The sequence below is a fragment of the Elephantulus edwardii genome, unplaced genomic scaffold (genome assembly GCF_000299155.1).
Source record: "Elephantulus edwardii isolate Elephantulus edwardi_28Jun2011 unplaced genomic scaffold, EleEdw1.0 scaffold00033, whole genome shotgun sequence".
NCBI lineage: Eukaryota > Metazoa > Chordata > Mammalia > Macroscelidea > Macroscelididae > Elephantulus > Elephantulus edwardii.
This window is the reverse complement of record NW_006399783.1, coordinates 15,455,409-15,463,866: the sequence shown is the minus strand read 5'-3', so window position 1 is coordinate 15,463,866 and position 8,458 is coordinate 15,455,409. Positions and strand designations below refer to the sequence as shown.

Below are 8,458 nucleotides of genomic sequence, written 5' to 3'. Positions count from 1 at the left end.
GTGGCATCAGGATTGGTGGAAGATCTATTAACAATCTGCGTTATGCAGATGACACAACCCTGCTTGCTGAAACTGAGGAGGACCTGAAGCGCTTGCTGCTGAGGGTCAGGGACTGCAGCCTTCAATATGGATTGAGGCTCAATGTCAAGAAGACAAAGATTCTCACCACTGGACCAATTGGCAGCATCAGGATGAATATGGTGAAGAGATTGAGATTGTTCACAGCTTTAGTCTGCTTGGCTCCACAGTCAACACTCTTGGCACCAGCAGCCAGGAAATTAAAAGATGTATTGCGATGGGAAAGTCTGCTGTTAGGGACCTCTCTAAAGTACTCAAGAGCAACAATGTGTCTCTGGAGACTAAGGTGCATCTGGTACAGGCCATGGCCTTTGCAATCACTTGTTATGTGTCAGAGAGCTGAACAATGACCAGGGAGGATAGAAGGAGAATTGATGCTTTTGAGCTTTGGTGTTGAAGAAGAGTGCTGAGAGTGCCATGGACTGCTAAGAACACAAACAGATTCCTCCTGGAGAGGGTTAAACCGGGCTGCTCCTTGGAGGCAAGGATTCTGAGGCTTCGTCTGACATACTTTGGTCATGTTGTAAGGAGGGACCGGTCCTTGGAGAGGGACATCATGCTTGGGAGGGTGGAGAGTAGACGCAGTAGGGGAAGGCCCTCTGGGAGATGGATTGATTCAGTGACTGGGGAAATAGGGATGAGTGTGTCAGAGACAATGAGATTGGCACAGGACAGAGCAGAGTTTAGAGCTGTTGTACATAGGGTTGCTGTGAGTTGGAAGTGACTTGATGGCACATAACAAGAACAACAGGCACTGGCAAGATGAGATGGATTGGCAGGGGACATTATGAATGAGACAGTCATGTGATGATTTACTATGCCAGAAATGAAAAGGTGAGGAAAAGTGATTTCATATTAGTAATTTAAAAGGCCATTTCCAGATCCATCTTGAAATTCAATATTATAGGTGACAGGATAATATCCATATGCATACAAGGAATGTTTGTAATACTAGCATCATGCAAATGTATGCATCATTAAGCAGAGCCAAAAAAAGAGAAAATAGATGATTTCTACCAACATTTGCAGTCAGAAACCAATCAAAGATGCAACCAGGACGCACTAATAATAATGGGTGACTGGAATGCAAAAGTTGGTAACAGAGAAGATGTATCACTTGCCAGTAAACATGAGCTTGCTGACAGAAATGAGACTGGAGATAGAATGATAGACTTCTGTACAATCAAGTATTTATTCATTGCAAATATCTTCTAGAGAAAACATAAAAAGTGATTATACACATGGACCTTATGTGATGGGTCTACACAGTATTCAGATTGATTACAATTGTGGAAAAAAATTATTGGAGAAGCTCAATATCAGCTATGAAAACTGGGTCAGGTGCTGATTGTGGAACTCACAGGAAAATTCAAACTAAAAATAATAAAACAAAGTCCACCAGAACCAAAATTTGACCTCAAATCTATCCCACCTGAGATAATAAACTGTCTCAGGAACAGGTTTGAGACCTGGGGCACTAAGGAGCAAAGGTCAGCTGAAGTGTAGGAGGACATCAATAATATTATCTATGAATAATGCAAAAGGTCATTACAGGGACAAAGGAGGAAGAAAAGACTGAGGTGGATATTAGAAAAGACTCTAAATATTGCACTAGAGTGCTGAACGGCCAAAACAAAGGGAAAAAACCAGGAAGTTAAGAAGCTGAGTGGAAGATTTCAAAGGGCAACTCAAGAAGAAAAATCAAAGCACAACAATGAAATTACAGTGCAAAGATCTGGAGTTGGAAAATCAAAAGGGCCAGACTTGTGAGGCATTTCTTAAGCTGAAGGAACTGAAGAACAAATTCAAGCCTCGAATTGCAATACTTAAGGATGCTATGAGCAGAATATTGAATGACTCAGGAAGCATCAAAAAAAGATGCAAAGAGTACTCGAGTGTTGCTGTACCAAAAAGAATTTGCTGACACAGAAGTATTTAGTGAAATAATATATGCTCAAGAGGCAATGGTGATGAAAAAGGAAATTCAAGCTGCTCTGAAGGCAAAAAACATGGCCCCAGGAATTGATGGAATACTAATTGACATATTTCAAGAAACAGATGCTGTCCTGGACATGCTCACCAGATTGTGCCAAAAAATCTGGTGGAAAACCACCAAACTAACTGATAGGAAGAGATCCATATTTACTCTAATTCCAAAATTGGTGCTCTCACAGAGTATAGAAATTATCAAACAATATGGTCAAGGACTGCAGCCTTCTATGGGTTTGAGGCTCAATCTCAAGAAGAAAAAATTTCTCACCACTGGACCAATTGGCAGTATCAGGATGGATGGTGAAGAGATAGAGATTGAGATTGTTCACAACTTTAGTTTACTTGGCTCCACACTCAGCACTCTTGGCACCAGCAGCCAGGAAATTAAAAGATATATTTTAATGGGAAAGTCTGCTGTTAGGGACCTCTCCAAAGTACTGAAGAGCAACGGTGTCACTCTGGAGATTAAGTTGTGTCTGATACAGGCCATGGTCTTTGCAATCACTTGCTATGCGTCAGAGAGTTGGACAATGACTAGGGAGGATAGAAGGAGAATTGATGCCTTTGAGCTGTGGTGATGGAGAAGAGTACTGAATGTACCATGGACTGCTAAGAAAACAGACAAGTTCATCCTGGAGATAGTTAAACCATGTTACTCTTTGGAGGCAAGGATTCTGAGGCTTTGTCTGACATACTTTGGACATGTTACAAGGACGGACCGTTCCTTGGAGAGGGACATTGTGCTTGGGAGGGTAAAGGGACAGTGCAGGAGGGGAAGGCCCTCTAAAAGGTGGATTGATTCAGTGACTGGGGTAATAAGGGAGGGTGTGTCTGAGACAGTGAGATTGGCACCAGACAGAGCAGGGTTTAGGGCTCTTGTACATAGAGGGTCACTATGAGTCGCAAGCTACTCAACTGCACGTAACAACAACAACAACATCACTAATACCATATGCCAGCAAAAGCCTGCTGAATATTATCCAAAAATGATTGGAACAGTACATTGACAGAGAACTAACAGAAATACAAGCTAGGTTTAGAAGAGGCTGGAGCACTAAAGATATCATTGCAAACATCAGATGGATCTTGGCCAAAAACAGAGAGTGCCAGAAGAATGTCTATTTGAGTTTCATTGACTATGCAAAGGCATTTGACCGTGTAGATCACAATAAATTGTGGCTAACCTTGGAAAGGATAAGAATCCCCAAACAATTGTTTTTTCTCATGTGAAATCCATACTTGGACTAGGAGGCAGTTGTCAGAACAGAACAAGGAAACACTGCATGATTTGGGATCAGGAAAGGTGTGCATCTGGGATGCATCCTGCCTGCATAACTTTTCAACCTGTATGCAGAACAGATCATTTGGGAGGATGGACTCTATGAGGAGGAATGTGTCATCAGGATTGGAGGAAGATTCATTAACAACCTGCATTATGCAGATGACACAAGATGCTTACTGAAACTGAGGAGGACCTGAAACATTTGCTGAGAAGGTCAAGAACTATAGTGTGCTATATGGATTACAGCTTAATATGAAAAAACTAAAACTCTCACCACTGGGCCAATTGGAAGCATCATGATAGATGGAAAAGAGATTGAGATAGTTCAGTCTTGGCACCAGTAGTCAGGAAATCAAAACATGAATTATTGTTATGTGCCATTGAGTCTCCTGCAACTCATAAAAGATGAATTATATTAGGAAAATCTTCTATGCCAAGAAACTTGGAGGACAACCACTTGGCCAATTGACTTTACATTAGGAAAATCTGTTCTCTGGGACCTCTCCAGAATGCTGAAGACAATGATATAAGTCTAGAGACTAAGGTGCTCCTGACAGAAGCCATGGTTTTTGTAATTACTTGTTGTACGTCACAGAGCTGGACAATGACCAAAGAAGACAGAAGAATTGATGCCTTTGAGTTGTGGTGTTTGAGAAGAGTGTTGAACATGCCATGGACTTTTATGAGAACTAACAAGTGTGTCCTAAAGAGAGTGAAGCCAAGCTTCCTTGGAGGCAAGGATTTTTAGACTCCATCTCACATAGTTTTAACATGTTGTCAGGAGGGCCAGTCTTTGAAGAAGAACATCATGCTTGGAAAGGTGGACGAACAGTAAAGGAGAAGCAGACCCCAGATGAGATGGATTGACACAGTAACTCGGGTTATGGGGGTGGATGTATCAAGAGACAGTGAGTCTGGCTCAGGATAAGACAGAGTTCAAAGCTATTGTTCATAGGGTCACTGTGAGTCAAGATTGACTTGCAGGCACAGGGCAACATGTTCCTCAGAGCAAATTCAACAATATTTGAGCTGGGAGTCCTTAACAATGATGGCATTCACACATCTCTTTACTGTGTAGTTGAGAAAATCGAGACCCAGACATGGCAGAAGTGTGAGAGAATCAAGATCTCAGGGTATCAATTCTGTTGCAATGTCTCAGTCTTGGGTGTATGAGGCACTAGACCAATCTCTCCAGGTGGCCAAAGTCAGTTCCTTCTCAGGGTTTGAACTGAGATCTGGATCTTCTGGGAAGTTGTTGTTGTTGTTGTTGTTACTGTAGGCCTTGAATTTTACGCTAATCCTAATAATCTTATGAACTACAGATCAGAACTTTACCCTATCCTGTCTGTGCCATCATCAAAATCTCTACCATGCACCGGCCCGTTGTTGCAGTCATTGTGTCAATCTATCTTGTCAAGGATCTTCCTTTCTTTTGCTGATTCATCTGAATTGGAGGAGACTGCCAATCTTTTTCCCCTCAGAGCAATTAGTGGATCTGAACTGCTAGAAATATCTTTTGGTTAACAGTGCAACACCCTACGGACCAAACAAACAAACAAAACAAAAATCCCTAAATGATGCAAACAGCTGAAGTATTCAGTTGTTAACTGGAAGGTTGGAGGTTAAAGTTCACTTTAACTTTGAAAGTGAAATTTTGGCTTTGAAAGAAAATTTTGGAGATTAACTTCCTAGAAAATCAGTCACTGGAAACCCTGTGAAAGACAGGTCTGCTCTAATGCACATGAGTTGCCATGAATTGGAAATTACTTGACAAGTGGTATCGGTAATGCCATTCCTGTTTTAGACTTGAGGATAGAAAAGTTCAGAAATATAAATTATTACAGTCCCAAATGGAGAGATTGAGGGCCCAGGAGGGAAACCACATCAGCTTCTGAAACTCTGGCACAACCCTTGGTAGACACATATTGCCTTGTCCCCACTGTGCCTTCAGACCACACATTGAGATTGCCTCTTCAAAGAGCTGAGTGTCCTCCCTAAATAAGTGGAATTCTCTCATCTCCATCCGCTGTGCTTAGAGATTGCTTCTCTGTCCACTCTTGGGTAAAAAAAAATGCTTCTGGTAGACAGGTCATGTCACCCAACAGGACTTTGTGTCAAGTACCCAAGAGGCAACAGTAAATACAAGCGTACATCGATTTGCTTTGCTTCAGTTTATTATGTTTCAGAGCTATTACATTTCCCCCAAATTGAATGTTTATGGGCATCCCCGTGTCAAGTAAATTTATTGGTGCCATTTTTCCAACAGTGTGTGATCAGTTCATGTCACTGCGTCAGTGACATTTCGGTAATTCTCACAAGATTTCAAACTTTTTACCCCAATGCTATTGCACACTTAATAGACTTAAGCATAGTGTAAATATAGCTTCCTTATGCACTGGAATACCAAAGGATTTGTGTGACTTTCTTTGTTGATATATTTGCTTATTGAAGTGGTGTGCAGCTAAACCCACAACATGGCAAAGGCACCTTGGAGAGTCCATATTCACAAATTCCCTTGCTCACTTCAAGTCATCTCACTGCTTTGCAGTGCGTTCACAATCATATGATTACTCAGAGTAGCAAAACAGGCCCAACTGAGCTAAAATAAGGCTGACTTATTTGCCAGTTCTACTTGTGCTGTATACTGTAACCACCACAAACAATGGCCCTCCAGGAACTGCCATCTGACTACAAGATCAAAGCCAGGAAGACCTGACTGTGAACCACACCCAAGGCGCTCACATACCACAGAACCCAGGGAAAATGATCCCTTTGAGCTCATGTTGACCAATGAAAACTGGGAATAATAGCATCCTCATCGGGTTGGTGTTAAGATTAAAAATGTATTTTTATAGCCCTGGGCACATAGTTAGTGGTTAAAATACAGTGGCCAATGTTGTTACAAAATGTAAAGAGGCATATACACACAGATACACCATGCTTTTCAAGTTAATTCAGCCTGACAATGTCACATTTTTGAGACCTTTCTTCACTATATATGAACAGAAATGCAGAGATTCTTGTGTGCAGATCTCCAAGGGATAAGAAGGGCAATCAAACTATGCTCAGGGTTCAACAAGCATTAAAGGATTGATTTGGCCAATTTTTATGGAAGCTAGAACATGGTGTGTTACTTCCCTTAGCCCCCTGCTTCGAAAGTCCTTTTGAAAATTTTAAAATGCAAAGATGTCCCTTTGATGGCTAAAGCGCACCTGACCCTAGCCATGGTATTTCCAACATCTCATATGCATATCAAAACTGGGCTGTGAGATGAAGATAAAAAAAAAGAATTGATGCACTTTAATTATAGTGATGGTTAAGAATACTGAAAATGTCATGGACTTCAAGAAGGATTACAACTAGAATGCTCCTTAGAAGCAAAGATGATGAGATTTTCTCTTTCTCACCTTGGACACACTGTTGAGAAAGGCATCATGCTTGGTAGAGGATCAGGGAAGACAAGAGGAACTCTCGATGAGATGGATTGACATCATATTCACACAATGGGCTTAAATATGTTAGGGATCACAAAAATGAGATCAGATTAGCCAATGTTATATTCTGTTACTGCATGATTCAAAATTGGGAAGGGTGTACGCCAGGGATATGTCCTGTCTTCATACCTTTTCAACCTGTGTGCAGAACAGATTATCTGGGAGACTGGGCTCTATGCAGAGAAATGTGGCGTCAGGATTGGTGGAAGATCTATTAACAATCTGCGTTATACACAACCCTGCTTGCTGAAACTGAGAAGGACCTGAAGCACTTGCTGCAGAGGATAAAGGACTCCAGCCTTCAATATGGATTGAGGCTCAATGTCAAGAAGAAAAAGAGTCTCACAACTGGACCAATTGGCAGTATCAGGATGGATGGTGAAGAGACTGAGATTGTTCACAGCTTTAGTCAGCTTGGCTCCATGGTCAACACTCTTGACACCAATAACCAGGAAATTAAAAGACGTATTGTGGTTCCGTTCTCTCAGCTTCCTTACTGCACCTTCACTTGCCAGGGCTGAGCTTCTCTAAGGTCCTGCCCAGCCTTGAGTCGGCCTCAAACTTTCTGGCCGCAGAAGTCTCCTGAACTCCAATGAGCAGAGGAGCACGTCCAGGTCTCTTGAGAGTCGAGGGCTGAGGGCACTGAGCCAACACACAGACCCATCACCTCTGCCCACAAAGACACCCCTCCATGCGGAGCCAAGATGGGGAATGGAACCGAGGAGGATTATAACTTTGTCTTCAAGGTGGTCCTGATTGGTGAGTCAGGCGTGGGGAAGACCAATCTGCTATCCAGGTTCACGCGCAATGAGTTCAGCCACGACAGCCGCACCACCATCGGGGTTGAGTTTTCCACCCGCACTGTGATGCTGGGCACAGCTGCTATCAAGGCTCAGATCTGGGACACGGCTGGCCTGGAGCGGTACCGAGCCATAACCAAGCACCAGACCTACACAGTGGTGGAACGCTGGCTAAAGGAGCTCTACGACCACAAAGAGGCCACCATTGTCGTCATGCTCGTGGGTAACAAGAGTGACCTCAGCCAGGCTCGGGAGGTGCCCACTGAGGAGGCCCGCATGTTTGCTGAAAACAATGGGCTGCTATTCTTGGAGACCTCGGCTCTGGACTCTACCAATGTTGAACTGGCCTTTGAGACTGTCCTCAAAGAGATCTTCACAAAGGTATCCAAGCAGAGACAGAGCAACACCCGGACCAATGCCATCACTCTGGACAGTGCCCAGACTGGACAGGAACTGGGTCCTGGGGAGAAGAGGACCTGTTGCATCAGCCTCTGACTTCAGTCAGTGCAAACCCTGCCCCCCTCTGGCGTCCTGGTCACCATCACTCTCCTACAGGCTCCAGGTCCTTTCCCTGTGCTTTGGTTCTGGATGTCTAGTTTCTATCTAAAGGCTCTTTAAGTTCCATGGTCTCTGTGGATACCTTGCACATATCTTTATTTTCTTTCCATATCCTCACAGACTAGGCCTTCAAATAAAGATGTTTTGTATCAATGCCTGGAAAAAAAAAAGACGTATTGTGATGGGAAAGTCTGCTGTTAGGGACCTTTCCAAAGTTCTGAAGAGCAATGGTGTCTCTCTGGAGACTAGGGTGC

The 8,458-nt window shown here is 43.0% G+C and overlaps 1 pseudogene; it reads left to right on the top strand.

Annotated features, from left to right (window-relative positions):
* Positions 1-7,550: 7,550 nt before the first annotated feature.
* Positions 7,551-8,141, top strand: LOC102875082 (annotated as a pseudogene).
* Positions 8,142-8,458: the final 317 nt, after the last annotated feature.